General features: G+C 41.1%; 1 protein-coding gene across 1 annotated transcript in view; it reads left to right on the forward strand.

The window, feature by feature from the left end:
• LOC131034553 (uncharacterized) overlaps window positions 1-16,213 on the forward strand; it is a 400,008-nt gene that overhangs the window by 243,379 nt on the left and 140,416 nt on the right. The gene's annotated exons all lie outside the window — the stretch shown is intronic.

A 16,213-nucleotide genomic window follows, 5' to 3' on the forward strand; every position in this document is an offset into this window, starting at 1 on the left:
ATGGAAGGATTACAACATAAAACTCAGGACTGAGGAGGGGGTGGAGGAAGCGTCCTTGGTGGAGAAGGGGCAGCGCTCAGGCGAGCGCGTAACTTGTAGACCTGGTCAGTCCGCAACTTGAGGTACCGCTACGCCACCATCTGGCGTTCCATCGCTGTTTTCACCATCAATGCGGTCTCCAAAACTTCCTTATCTTTCTGATCCACCTGCTCCAAAGCGCTACTCGGTTCTCCAACATTGTCTTGTCTTCTTGCACTTCCTCCAACCGTGCCAACAAGGCACCCCTAGTCGTCCTCTCTCCGGTTAACATTGTTTCCAAGGCAGCTCGTTCTGCATCCCATGCGGCCGCCACTCGGGCCAACTGCTCTCGGTGGAGTTCCTCCGTCTGTTGGAGCCTAGTAACCAACTCATCTCGGGCCAACACGGCCTCCCTGCGCTGGGTCTTTGTACAGTCGGCAATATATTGCGTCCTCTGCAACTCATAGTAAGTTTCTCGGAACGACTACTCTATTTGCCTCAACAATGCCCCTTTGCTGGTTTCGCCAACTTGCTCCCGAAGGCCCCATTTCTCCAACATCTGCAAGGTCTCTGTGGTAGGCCATCCACTAGACTCGAAGCACTGAGTAAAGTGGGTCCTGCACCTGTCCCTCATGAACTCAAGTAGCCGCGCCTACTCCTCGTCTGCCCGGGCCTCACCCTGAGACCGTACTGAGGCTACTACCCGTCTGGCTTCCACATCGATATCCGCCAAAAACTGCTCTAATTCCCTGTCGCCATCCCCTCTCGGAGATGCTACTATATCCTGCTCCTCCATAGCCTCGTGGGAAGTTTGAGGGAAACTCGGGGTGAACTCCTCTTGCGTAGGGCTCAACGTCAACTCGCAGATGGGTGAGTGATCCCTCGGTACACTCCTCGTAGGTTCTGGCGAACCATCTCTGACTAGGTCCACAATCTCGTGAGGTCTCTGCTCCTGCCTTGGAGAAAGAACTACTGTTCCAACGGGGGCCATTGGTGCCAACTTGAATCGGCTCAGCCATGCATTCATGTCCTGCTGAGAAGGGCGATCACTCCCTCTAGAAAGTTCCGGTGGTACAACCATCTCCCCAGCTGCTGTCCCTCCAACCTCTACTGCTGTCGTGGGATGACTCTCTTCCACCACCAGAGGCTCTACCAATGTCGCGGCCGCAAGTGGGGGGGCCATAATCACGGGTGTCCGGCCTTGCCCAAAACCAGGAACTAGCACTGCCATCACTACCGCACCTGGAGGAGGCAACATGGTACCTACGGAAGTCGTTTGCTCATCCTGAGGCTGCACGGCCGCCGTTGATGTTGCCCCCATGTCAGTCTCTCCATACCTACCATTCTGAAACTAGTCTCCGTGGCAGAATCACTGGAGTCCTCTGCCTCCTCACTAGGGTCACTACTGCCAGACTCGGACTTTGTTGCCGATGCTGAAATCACTACCTTCCTCTTCCGTTTCATGCCAGAGTGGATATCTCCGCTTGGCACCATGGTGTTCAGGTGCATCCCCTAAAAATGGAGGGCTGTCCAGGGTGTACCTGACCTTGTGGTGCCAAGTACTGGTCCTGGTTCGGTGAGCCCCGAAGGCGTGCTGCATCCACAAAGAACCCGATAGCGTGGTAGGGCATATAGAAAGTCCTGTTGTGGAGAGTCATGAATTCCTCCATTTTGTCCACTAATATAGATGCACCACAGCTTCTTGCCTGTACATGAGTTGGAACAGAGTCTGGCCTGTGGTCACCTTGTAGGTTGTACGGTAGGCCCACAAGACCGAAGGTAACTTTTCTTCCTAGTCTTCTCCCTCGACACCGCATGACTTGTATATCACGCTCACAATAATCTTGTTGGTAGCCTCAACCTACCCATTGGCTCGTGGGTAATAGGGGCTAGATAGAGAATGGAAAATCTTGAATTCTGTAGTAAGGAGTTTAATCACGCGATTCAGAAAATGTCCTCCTCTATCGCTTTTCAATTGCATAGGGATCCCATACCGTGTAATAATTTGCTCGTAGATGAATCTTGCTGTACTTACGGCCGAGTTGTCCGGTAGGGCTCGCCCTTCAACCCAGTTGGTTAAATGCTCAGTAGCTACCACAATGTAGCGACACCTTCGAGTGCGGCTCACCTTGAGCAGGCCGATAAAATTCAGCCCCTAACGTTCGAATAATTCTTGAGCATGCGAAGGGTTGAGGGGCATGAAATCCCTTTTTAGCGGCCTCCCTGCTCTCTAGCAGGTATCACAACCTACTACCCATTCTTTCCCATCATTATACAATGTGGGCCACCAGAGGCCTGCTAGCAATACCTTCCTTGTCGTAGTGTCTGGTCCCATATGGCCTCCTGCGGGCCCCTCATGTGCTTCCCTCAAAATGCTTGGCACCTCTTCCTCCATCACACACCGATGTAACATTAGGCCCCATTTTATACAATAACCCATTAATCAGCTGGAATGTGCGGCTTCTCAACACGAGCTTTCTTTGCTCTCCCGGCGGCATGCCTTGGGGGAACACAAAGGTGGAGAGATATTCCTCGATGGCAGTATACCATGGTGGTAGTACTACGATCTTGAATAGGTGGGTGTCTGGAAAGTCATCATTTACCCCTTCTGGCGGCTCTCTGGACCTGATCCGGGACAATTGGTTAGCAATGACATGGCTTTTGCCTGGCCATACAATTATTGTGAACGTAAACTCTTGCAGCAAGACTAGCCATCGACTAATCCTTCCCTGAATTATCGGTTTGTTGACCAAGTACATGAGGGCTTGATCTTCCACGTAAAATGTGAACAGTGTCGCCAACAAATAGTGTCTGAATTTTTGTACCGCATAGATCATCCCCAATGCCTCCCGTTCTGTTGTGCTGTAATTTTTCTCCGCTTTGGATAACAGTCTACTGGCAAAATAGACGGGATGATCCAACCCGTGATCTCCTAGTTGGGCTAGTGTGGCACCCATCGCAAAGTTTGAAGTGTCCACACGGACATGGAACTCGCTGTCCCAGTTGGGGTAAGCGAGGATGGGAGCAGCTACCAACCTCGTCTTCAATTCCTCAAATGCTTCACTCTTAGGGGTCCCCCAGGTGTACGGCTCACCCTTGCGAGTAAGCTTGTCCAAGGGGTGGGATATTTGTGCAAAGTTTTTAATGAACCTCCTGTAATAGCCGATATGGCCCAGGAAGGACTTTACCCCGGTGACATCCATAGGAGGCTCCATCTCCACGGTCACCCGTATTTTGTGTGGGTCCGTCTTCAGACCTGCTTTGCATACAATGTGCCCAAACAATTTGCTTTGATGTACCATAAATCGACATTTTTTGGGATTAAGGGCCATCCTTGCGATTCGTCATCTCTCCAGGCATTCTCTGAGGGCTACCAAATGCGTATCTTGCTCGCTATAGATGGACCGGTCGTCGAGGAAGGCTTTAAAATTCCCTACTGGCATCTTGTCGAATATGTGTAGTATAATTCGTTGGAATGTTGCAGGTGCATTGCATAGGCCGAATGGCATCCGGTTATATGCATAGACACCATCTTCGACCACAAAGGTGGTCTTCAGTTTATCTTCCTCGGCGATTGAGATCTTGTTATATCCGAAGAATCCATCCAAAAACGGGTACATCTCATGACTGGCCACCTCCTCCAGTATGCTGTCCGTAAACGAGTTTGGGAAGGGGTCTTTAATCGTAACTGCGTTGAGACACCGAAAGTCCACACAAATCCTTATTTGGTTAGCCTCCTTCTTTAGTGAAATGACTATGGGCGACACCCATTCGCTTGTCTGTACTTAAAAAATGATACCAGCCTCCAGCATTTTTTCTATCTTATCGTTCACCCGCGCTACATAGTTGCGGTTCATCCTGTACGGTCTCTTTCGTACAAGGCGGGCTTTGGGTACCAATGGGATGCGGTGCACGCACAGTTCGGGAGGTACCCCCTTCGAGTCTTTGTACGTCCATGCGAAGATGTGTTTAAACTCCAGGAATATTTTGAAGGCCGTTGTCTTCAGCACGGGATCCCAATCATCCCCGACTAATATATTTCATGGGTCCTCCTCCTTTTGCAGGTTTGTTGCCTTTAGCTTGGACTCTTCAAATTGAATTGGCTTGTCTTTCTCGAACTTATGTGCGGGTGCCTCGTCCACTCGGGCTTCCCCCTCCTTATATTCTCTGTATTCTGGAGGGAAGACCTCCGGGTCGGCGGGCTCCTCTATCTGCAACATGTTGCAGTGAAAAAGTTCGTAGTCCTCCATTTGCCAATGGAAGAGCCTGTTGAGTGAGCACACTTCATCTTCAGAACATCCCTCCAATTCGAGCACCCCTTCACTGTTCGGCTCTATTGCGTTCTTGCCCTTGCTTTCGTCGGGACCCCCTTCCCCTTTATAAGAGTCCTCTGAGTCCAAGTCGGAAGAGGCGAGCTCTTCGCGGACATCTTGGGTCCGTAGGTCAATGGTATATTTCCGCCCTCCCTTCTCCATGGAAAGTGTATTTTTCTTCCAGTTGTGGTTTACCCTCGCGGTGATCAACCACACTCTCCCCAGGATGGTGTTATAGCCTTTCTTTTTCAAGGGAATAACTACAAAATCTAACAGGAAGGGTTGCTTACCAATTGTCACTTGATGGGCCATCAATATGCCCAGTGGCTTGATGCTGTTTTGGTCGGCTCCTACCAGATTAAATGTGGATGGCCATAGGGTGGGTTTCCCCAGCCTCTTCCATGTCTCTTCTGGTAGTACATTCACCCCAGCACCTTCGTCCACAATGGTGTCCTTTAGAACGGTTCCAAGGATGCCCATTTCTACCACAGCTGGGTGTCTACCACTGTTCAAGGTTAGTAACATTGGGTCAGTCGAAGGGCTGGCAGGAGCCTCCACCTGTGGTGCACTCAAAGGTACCTGTGCGGTGCTTAGCACATTGCTGAGGATGGCAGTCCTCAAATGTGGCATGGAATCTAGAAAGTCTTTTACCTTTATCGCTACCTCCATTTGCAAGACTTGCCCAATAATATTCTTTTCCGCTTTCAGGCGGGTTGAGGGACTCATCGGCTCTGTGTTCTTTCGTCCCTCTGCCGCCATATCCCGTTCAATGTCGGCCTTCGCCTCCCGTAGTCTCTCCTTCTCTGTGTGGGGATCGGGATACGTTGCCTTCTTCGCCTGCGGGCGAGTGATCGCCAACACTTCGCCCGTCTTCTCAATATTGAGGAGATTGACCCCTTGTTTAGGGCATTGTGTCATCGTGATCCCCAGGGCCGCATCATCTACACAATCTCTGGGGGGTTTCAGTATTCTTGCGCTCCCGAGCGAAGTGCCCCCATTGGTTGCAGGCCCGACATTGGATTATTGGCGGCCCCTTAACGTCATATTGCATTCTGCTCTGATTGTTGTTGTTGTTGCCTCTCCCTCCTCTTCAGTTACCTCTGTAACCACCGGATGATGCAGTGACGTCAGCTTGCGGCTGGGTGGAGCCCCCTGACAGTGAGGGTTGCTCTTGGGCGAAGAATACTTGGTTCCCTTTTGTTTTCATGTTGTAGGGGCATTCTTTGACGACGTGTCCCAACATCTAGCGAATTTTGCATGATGCCCTCTTCGGGCAGATGCCCTTTGTGTGACCTTCTTCCTTACAATCATTGCACCACACGTCTTCTTTTTTGCTCGTTCTTCCTTTCATGTTCTTAAATTCCTTCAACATACGGTGCATATTCTTTTGAAGAGCTTGCACCTTCTTACTTGATGATTCGTCACTACTGCTTTTTCCCAAGGATTCCTCTTCTCCAGAGGACTTGTCCTTTTTCTTCCGTGATGTTTTGTCTTCACTTTCCAAATCCATTGCGCGGTTGTATGCGTCATCATATGAAGTGGGTGGTACAATTTTCATCTTCCTCTGCAGGGATGACCGCAACGCTTCCACGAACCATCTCTTCTTTAGTCCGTTAGTCGGCTCGGCTGTATGTTCGCACTGTTTCGTGCTTTCCTTGCTTTGTGCTTAATATCTCCGCCACGATCTCATTATCATCTCGAAGGAGTTGAAACTCCTTCTCAAAAGCTTTTTGTACTTCATCCCATGTTCCCACCTTTGTTTTATCCACATCAGAGTACCAATCAATGGTTACTCCTCTTAGGGTGGTAGGGAACTGCACCACCCAATCCGCTTTGTCAACTACCCCGTTGGCTGACCATATTGTCTCACATGTACGACAGTGCCGTACGGGGTCATTGTTGCCATCTCCATTGAATTTAGGCAACTTCTGTTTGCCTGTCATCGATGGGGGTCGTCTTCGTGGAGGTGGCTGTGGCTGCGTCTGTGCGTTGCTCCCTTCGACGCCACTGGTGTGTCCTGCGTGGGTGACTGGGGGTACGGTGCTTTGCCTGCTATGTGTGGCACTTGCAACCGTACGGTTGTCCTCCCTTCCGTTCTCCCCCGCACCCACTCCGGGCTCCCTTTGGTGATCCTCGCTTCGTGGAGTAAGGGATAAGTTTCTAAACTGATCCCGAGTCTCTTCGACTAGATTCCTCCGTAACCTTGTCTCCTCTAGAAACTCTTCGTGGCTCCTCACCCTACGGTGTTCTGGCGAGGCGTAGAAATTTCCCTCGGCTTCTGCACCCTCCCTTCAGGCCACCCTTCGGCAGGTTGTCCGTCTGCAAGTTGCCTCAGCCTCCGTCTACGTTCTACTTGCTGTTCCAGAATCAAGGCCCTCTGCGCGGTCTCCCACTCGTCCGTTTCTGCTTTCTTATTTCTATCTTTATTTAATAGGCTGGGCATTAATTCCCATACATTTCCATAATTCACAACACATAAACCAGAACATGCCTTTATTAATTCATTTCGTCAATACAACTCGTGTCAATATTGTGACACCTTTATTTAAATATAAAATGTTCCTTTGTCCCTATGGGATTTAGGGTTCAATTCCTTCCTGGCCTCATGCCATCCCGCTCCACTTCCTGACGGCTGCTTTCTTCGTACTATTGAAGGATTTGTTGGTGTCGCTCTTCCTGGGCAATCTCCTCCAGGAGAGCTTGTTGTGCCAGCGATGCCTGTGCAAGCAACCGGGGAAGGTGGTTCATCAACCGATTTACTGCCGGGCTAACCTCTAGCGCTGTCCACACGGCACTTGGTGGGATTTCCGCCTCCGTGGCCTCTTGTCGGACGTAGGTCTCGATGGCTACCTGGAGCAGAATTGAAAATTCCCTCGTCACAGTGTCTTCTCCGTTGTAGAGCTCTGTTTGCGCGTCGTCGGCCTCTGGGTTTATCTCACCAATGGGTAGGCCCATCGTGTCCGTGCGCCATCCGCGTCTTCCATTCCCGAGTATGTCTAGGCAACGACACCAAATGTTTGCCCTCTCGGGTGAATAACTTAAAGTACATAGATAAAGCACGTAATGCAGAATAATAATGCCATAGATATCAGGTCAAATATAAGAGATGTTATTCCATTCATAATCCTCTGTCACAAGTTACATTCGGAAGTATATAAAGATACCGAGGGGGTGCGAGCGCCAACCGCCGCACCGCAAGTGCCACCCCTTGGTTACCATTAACCAAGACAATTACAACTTACAACTTAATTAACTAGTATTATTTGTTTACAATATTGCCGCTTACATGGGGTGTTAAGTAAATGACTTTTTAAAATTTATTTTTTCCACAAATTTCAATCAAGCGTGCTACATGGACGTATTTAATTCAAGCAAAGTACAAATTTTGTGACATTGAATGTTTGGCGGGCATTCATTGCTTCAAATAGGATTTGGTAAGTGTGTTTGGGCATGATTTTAGGGCTTCCAAATGTTGCGCTCTATAGTCATCCATAAGCCTTTGCTGTCTCTTAAGCATAATTCGTAAACTTGGACTTGGGGAAGAACTCAACATGCCCAAATTCAGCAACTTGGCAAAAGCTTAGCAACTTAAAGAAACACATAAATTGGTTCCCAGTAGCTCATATGTGCAAAACAAATGATCACTCAACATGTTGAAGCCTAGGACTTGGCAATATTTAAAACCACCACGATTTAGAAACATGCCAAAATGAGCACTTAAATTTTTCTAGTTTGTTCAATTTGAATAATGATTCAATAATACCTCAATTCAGAAACATTCTAAAATGATGACATAAAATTTCTAGTTTGTGTACTTGGAGACATGATTTAAAAACACTGCAATTTATAAGCATACGAAAATAATCACATAAAAATTTCTAGTTTGTTCTGCTAGAATCATGGTTACGATAATGAAATGCAGCAAAAGAATAAATTAAAAAACCCTAGGTGATTGAATTTGTGTTTTTTGTTGTTGCGTTAGTGTCATTTTACGTTGATTTATAATCATCTTGCATTTAGTTGTTGATTCACTTAGCAAAAAAGAACAAACAAAAATATAGTGTCATGAGTCATTGCACTTGGTGAGTAGTGAGTCTCCACTTGAGTTACTCATTTCCCCCAAAAAATCATGAATACTTGTTGAATACTGCTGCTGTTTATGGATTTGATTGTGAAAGATTTCAAGCATCAATGTTTCAGATCACACTCTGTGATCCATCATTAGGATGTTAGAGAGCTTAAGGAGATGAAAAATAGGCTAGTTATAGACTCAAATTGACTTAAAAGAGAAGAGAAAGGGGCGAGAGAGGAGAGGTTGCATGAGGTACGAGGAGCTGGAATGTGACAGTAAACTTAATTTTTATTTACAAATCTAAATGATCAAGAATAAAAGAAATATCTATGAAATATTTTAACAGGTATAATATATATAAAATAATAATTTCTTATGATCTGTATGCCGAATAATAGAATTCTTAAGAAAAGCATGTAAAATATCTAAATGATTATAATATATCTAAAGATAAATATACATATAGATTTATGGAATACATATAGATATACCTATAAATATAAACCTATAATATACATGTTATTTTTTTAATTTTATATACATGTAAATATACCTACCAGTTATAGAACAAATAATATAGAAGAACATATACGCAGATAAATATGGATTACTGTGATGATATTTTGAATAATCATCTCTTGGATTGCCATAAGTAAAGTTGGAAAACATTGGTTGAAGGAAATAGGGGTCCAATTAGCTGCTAAATTTGATGAGGAGGAATGAATACAGAGAAGGGCGTACCATAATGATTAGCTTGCTCAATTGTGTGAGAGAACAAGGCAACAACATTCAAATCATGCGTGTTCTACAACATTGACTCTATTGCGAAGGTAAGAAATTTTTTGATTGTTATATTTTGATCAATATATGCCTTTAAAGAGGCAACTTTGTGAGTTGAACAAACCTGCAAGTTGTTCAATGATTTCATATGTAGCCTATGCCATGATGAGGGCTAGATGTTTTGCCTGTATATTCAAGGTAGGTTATTGGAATATGACTTGAACGTAATGTTCCCTTGTGTATACATTTAAGAATAAGGGAACAATTAACTAATAATTCAGTTGCAAGAGACTTATTTGTGACAAACTCTAAATTCTTATGAAGCTGATATAATTTTTAATCTGATATACATATATTTTAGTTCTGAAACATTTGAACATATGCAGTATGTAATACAAGAGCGATAGGATGAAATGAACAACTTTGATATTCAAATCTGCAATAGAGAAATCTTGCTATTTCTGCTATGGATTGAGGGAATTATGCAATGATTGATCTCTTGTAATATGCTGATTTGCAATTGTGGGATTTTATTCCACTCTTCCTTATATGTCAATGTACTTGATGGTGCAAGTTATTGTTCAACTACTTCGATCCATTTCTGATATAGCAATTATAACGTGCTGATAGTCTTTCTCCTATCGCTGATTGCAATTAAAGGAATGATTGTTGTTTTCTGATTTAACCTTTGGAAAGTATGCAAATGTTGATACTGTTTCTGAATGTCACTGTGAATATATTCAACCTGTTTTGATGCCAAAAGGCTATTCTTAATTGAGCAGACCCAATAATGGATACCCGTAAAACACCCTATTCCCCCCCTCTAGAACGAGATCGATTCCCATCTTATACCTTGTACAGTAGGAATGGATGCGAACTGAGAGACATGTCTCTTCTCTCCATGATTAAGAATTTGCATGAAGTCTTAACTAATAATAGTCTTTAATTATTCCCTTCGCATTTGTTACCCTTAGCCGTTATTATTTATTTAATCTAATTGATCATACCATACTTACCCTTGCTTATCAATTATGAAATCCGTAATCACTTGATCGATTCATACAAGTCTGATGTTTATGTTTCATCAAGTTCCGATTTGGCCAATCGCTGTCATAAGATCTTCGATATGTAATTATCATTTCGATACCACTGATGTCTTTATGATTAATCAGGGACAACATGATAATCTCCTTGTTTCAATGAATGATCTAGATATGCTTTGCTGACTTTTTGATATATCGATATATATTGTTGACTACTTTCTTCTGACTGTAGGATACGTCGATACAATTATCGCCTTAATAATAACACATTCTCTCGAGTCTTCTCCCGAGTCTTATAATGATGTGTTTGCTGTAGTTGATAACCAAGGTGCGCTTATTACTGCCCAAGATGGACACTTGATATTTATGGCGGCAAGAGAGTATTATGAATTGGTTTCACTATTTCCTCATTCGAATAATCATATCAGCTTCCTTTGGATGGTGATAAAGGAGTGGTCTGATATTTTATTCTTGCAAGCCTTCATTCCTTCATGGATGGCTGGTATTATGAATCGGTTTCACTATTTCCTCATTCGAATAATCATATCGGCTTCCTTTGGATGGTGATAAAGGAGTGTTCTGGTATTTTATTCTTGCAAGCCTTCATTCCTTAATGGATGGCGGACATATCTTTTGACAACATTTTGTATGTGGATACTTTTATCTCTGGCCTTCCGGATCATTGTATTTATGTCCAATACCTATAGAAAATCGTGAAGTCTTATAAATTAGATGTATTCTAAGTATTGATTCCCTTTTCATTCTACCTTTAGGGTGGGGGCATGACACTGAATCCATAAATGCCATGAATAGTTGAAATATGGTGAGTTGTTGAAGCATTATTGCAAGACCAATGACACCTTCCTTATGTATGCTATCAAGGCCTTTGACAATAATTTGCATATTCAAATCTTAGAGTTAGCTAAGCTAGTTATTTTTGAGTTAGTAGATTTGTTCATCGTATTTTTTACTTTCACACACATTAAGGTCTGTGGCTTGTTATATCCTAATTGCTTCATAGATACCCTAGTGATTGAGTGAAGATGAGGGATTATTGGCATTAATTTTATGAATTGCACTTCCCTCAGAGAGGAAACCACAAGATAGGGGTCTACATCCAATTTAGATTGGCATATATAGGTGTATTGTACCTGTTGTGATGTCTTCACACATCGTCCCATTGCAAATGGGGACCCCACTTTTTTTTTCGCTTTCTAGGATAGTGTTAGAGTCCTTTTGCTATTAACCTTTGCATTGGAGAGGTATAGTTGGTCAAGAAGCCAGGAGTCAGGTGATTAGCCCTTTTTTTGAGGCGTGAAATGAAGTAATGTGACATGAGGAGTCAAGTCAAGAGTTTGATAGAGGAGCCCCTTAGGCCAAGCCTAGTCAACTATGTAGGTGTTTTCTTGATCCTTCAAGTCCAATTACACTTAAATGAGAGGTGAAATCCGGAAGCAAAATTTGACTAACTATGCTAAAATTTCGTTTGCTCCAGTCTAGGAGCGAATTTTGCTTCCATTGCTCCCCTTTAGGAGTGAAATCCGTCCCAGGCCTTTCAAATCACCTAAACCCTCCTCTAATCATCATGTGACACCTTAGTTTGAGCAAAAAATTTAATCCTTGATCATGAACTTTGAATGAGGTTAAGTGTGGAGGTCATTTCAATTGCTCTTTATTAGGATCGAAAACCACTTCCTTTGTCCTAATCTTGGAGTGAAATTGTTTTCCTGAGCACATTTGTAGAAAATGAGTGAGTTTTAAAGCCTCTAGCATCATTTTGATCATAGAAGAAGCCAAGAGCATCATCATTTTGGTTAAGGAATGGAAGGGGGATGACAAATTTGGGTTACTTCCATTGCTCCTTCACAGGAGCGAAATTTACTTCCATTGCTCTCCTTTGAGAGCGAATTTCCCTTCCATTGCTATTGGAGTGGAATCACATTTAAGATAGGCATTGAGGTTACTTGGTGCATAGAGATTGAAACCTAAGGCATGATGTGATAAGGCCAATCTAGAGGATGAATTTGAAGATCATTTCCTTTGCTCCCAAATTGGAGCGAAATCCTCTTCCATTGCGTTAAGTTGAGAGTAAAATTCATCCGAAGACCTCACATTGAGCATGGTTTGATGCATTTGAGTTGAGAAAATGAGTGCAAGTGAGCGAAAGTGAGTTAAGTGTCAACTTGGAGATTGCTTCCTTTGCTCTCTAACAAGAGCAAAAAACACTTCCATTGCTCCTTGTTGGGAGTGAAATTTGGTTCCTTTGCCCGAGTTTGAGAGCGAAATTGCTTATACAACCTTCCTCTAAGTTGATTTGATGCCTTCACTTGCATAAATTGCAAAACACCCTAGCTTGAGTCGATGAAAGGCAAAATTTGATTGTGTGATCATTTCCTTTGCTCCTCTTTTGGAGTGAAAAACACTTCCTTTGCTCCACGAAAATGCCTTCCTTTGCTTGAGATTGCAAGGGAAATTGATCTCAAAGCCTTCTTCAAGGATGGATTGACTCCTTCAAGTGCATAAATGGTGAAGTACTCAAATATGAAGTGATGAAAGACAAGTTTGAAACCATTTCCATTGCTCCTTCACAAGAGCGAAATTTAGTTCCTTTGCTCCTTCTTAGGAGCGAAATTTGCTTCCTTTGCTCTTGGTTGAGAGCAAAATTGTTTCTAGAGCCTCCTTTGGGGTCAATTTGACACGTTTTCTCGTATGGGTGGCTAAAGACTAAAGGTTTGAGTTAGTGGAATGAATGTAAGTGAATGATATTGAGCTAAGAATTCAAGTTGCAATGACTTCCTTTGCTCCTTGATTGGAGTGAAATTCACTTCCATTGCTCCTCATTGGGAGCAAAATTCACTTCTATTGCTCCAATCTTAGAGCGAAATCACCTTGAAAAGACTTGGTGGAAGAAATTTGACAAAGCCTGCACATAGAGAGATGAATTGATGAATGGAGGGCAAGAATTTGGCTAAGTATAATAAAATTCCCTTTGCTCCTCTCTAGGAGCGAATTCTTGTACCTTTGCTTGTCTTTGTCATGTCCCCTCCTGGATCATTATATATAAACAGAGAGAAAGAGAGAGACCCTAAGTGAAGAAATTAGTATTATTAATTAATATAATAATTACCAATGAATGATTATTTAAAATTCATTAATTAAATATTATTTATGAACATGATTTGAATATTATATATTATCAACATAATTTATATATTCAATAATAAATAATAATACAATTAAAATACAAAAGAAGAAAATAATATTTATTGATTATTAATTTACAAATAATAATAAATCATAAAATAATTAAATAATAAACCACTATATGTTAATGATTATTTTTATATTTATATTAATGAATGGTTTTTAGGAATATGTGTAAACATATGTGAATGGATATGTGAAAATATATGCTAATGAATACATATTAATGAACAGTTAGGAATATACGTAATAAATAAATATGAATAGTGGTTAATGAACATTTTTATGAATATATGTTAGGGAATACATGTTAAATCAGGAATATGTAAATGTGGATTATGGAATGGAAAATAGTAATCGAATGCAAAAATGTATTATAAACATGATTACATGATGGAGGCTATAGGGGGGAAACTCCCTTAGTCTAAAGGAGGGATTATGATAATCCCTAGGGCAGTATATATACTGAAAACTGATATGCATATGTATGGCTTGGTTGATTAAATTCAACCAAGAAGAGACGGATCTGGCCGGTCCCCTCTGAGGACTTGGATGATGGAGGCATCACCCAAGGCAAGGAATAGACAAGGGTCTTCCTTGGATGGCTTGGGTGTAAGAGGTTACACCCAAGATAGGATTCGAACTCATCTTCGATTTCCTGATGGGCTTGGAACCAAGGGGCTCCAAGAAGGCGAGCTTCACGGCCGCCTAAGGACATACTTTCGTATGGCATTCGTATCCTTTTTATTAGATGAAAATTATGATCATGTTAATTAAGTATTAAAGATAGATTGCAAATTAAAAAATGGTTTATATATATATTTATATGTTGTATTCTAACGATCTGTTTTGCAGGACAGTAATCTCTAACTAGTAGGGACATTACAGTGGTATCAGACCAATGATCCTGCCATCCTGTAGGGTAAAGATGAATCATTCTAGTTAATAAGAAAAATCTGACAATGCGTGTATGCTTCGTGTTTAAAATTATCCATGTGTATGCTCCGTGTTTGTGATTCATATTGGGAGATAACTCAGTTTGAGAAAATTGCCAATTGCTTGAGGACAAGCAATTTTGAGAAGGGGGGACTGTCATGTCCCCTCCTGGATCGTTATATATATACGAAGAGAAAGAGAGAGACCCTAAGTGAAGAAATTATTATTATTAATTAATATAATAATTACCAATGAATGATTATTTAAAATTCATTAATTAAATATTATTTATGAACATGATTTGAATATTATATATTATCAACATAATTTATATATTCAATAATAAATAATATTACAATTAAAATACAAAAGAAGGAAATAATATTTACTGATTATTAATTTATAGTTTATTAATTTACAAATAATAATAAACCATAAAATAATTAAATAATATTTACTGATTGTTAACTTACCATTATTAACTTACACCTATTAACAAATATTATAAGCTTTAGCGCTAATAAATATTGGGAAGCGGTGACTTTTCAAGGAGTCACCGCCATTCCGAAATCCATTCTAATGGACACGACTCCCCACTAAAGACATGGAGGAGAATAAAGGGAGACATCACGGGTGGGGGAAAAGGGAAAAAGAGGAATGGAACGAACTATCTCAGAATTTTTATTAAGTTACGGGCAGTCACATCCTTGTTTGGTGGTGTGCATAAGGATACAATTAATATGTATGATTAATACATGAAGCCGATAATGTTCTTAGGTAGAGTATAATAATATAAATAAAGATAGTAATGTGATAATTATAATTAATATAATATCTTATGAACATGGCTCTGCATTATAATAAGATCTATAAATAAATTAAAATATATATAAAAAGGGAGTTAGGAAGGAGAGTGTGTGGGCAGAAGAAAGAGTATAGGAAGAAAAGAGCAGAGGCGCCACAGGTATGTATATAACTATATTGGTAGTTTTAATGTTTATGCCATTATTAATATATATAATGCATAGTTACAGAATTCTGTCATTAATATATATAATGGGTAGTTGCAGAATTCTGTCATTAATATTATAATATGTATGTTGCAGAATTATGTCATGAATATTATAATATGTAGGTTGCAGAAGTAATGAATGAATACTTCATGATATATGTTAATAAATATAAATAATGGACATTTTATTATATACGTTAATGAATATAATTAATGCTTATTTAATGTATATGTTAATAAATATAAGTAATTAATATATATATATATTAATGAATGAATAATTTAATATATATGTTAATAAATATAATTAATGCATATTTAATATATATGTTAATGAGTGTTTATATATATATATATATATTAATGAATGGTTTTTAGGAATATGTGTAAACATATGTTAATGGATATGTGAAAATATATGTTAATGAATACATATTAATGAACAGTTAGGAATATACGTAATAAATAAATATGAATAGTGGTTAATGAACATTTTTATGAATATATGTTAGGGAATACATGTTAAATCAGGAATATGTAAATGTGGATTATGGAATGGAAAATAGTAATCAAATGCAAAAATGTATTATAAACGTGATTACATGATGGATGCTATAGGGGGGAAACTCCCTTAGTCTAAAGGAGGGATTATGATAATCCCTAGGGCAGTATATATACTGAAAACTGATATGCATATGTAAGGCTTGGTTGATTAAACTCAACCAAGAAGAAACGGATCTGGCTGGTCCCCTCTGAGGACTTGGATGATGGAGGCATCACCCAAGGCAAGGAATAGACAAGGGTCTTCCTTGGATGGCTTGGGTGTAAGAGGTTA

The sequence above is a fragment of the Cryptomeria japonica genome, chromosome 11, assembly GCF_030272615.1.
Source record: "Cryptomeria japonica chromosome 11, Sugi_1.0, whole genome shotgun sequence".
NCBI lineage: Eukaryota > Viridiplantae > Streptophyta > Pinopsida > Cupressales > Cupressaceae > Cryptomeria > Cryptomeria japonica.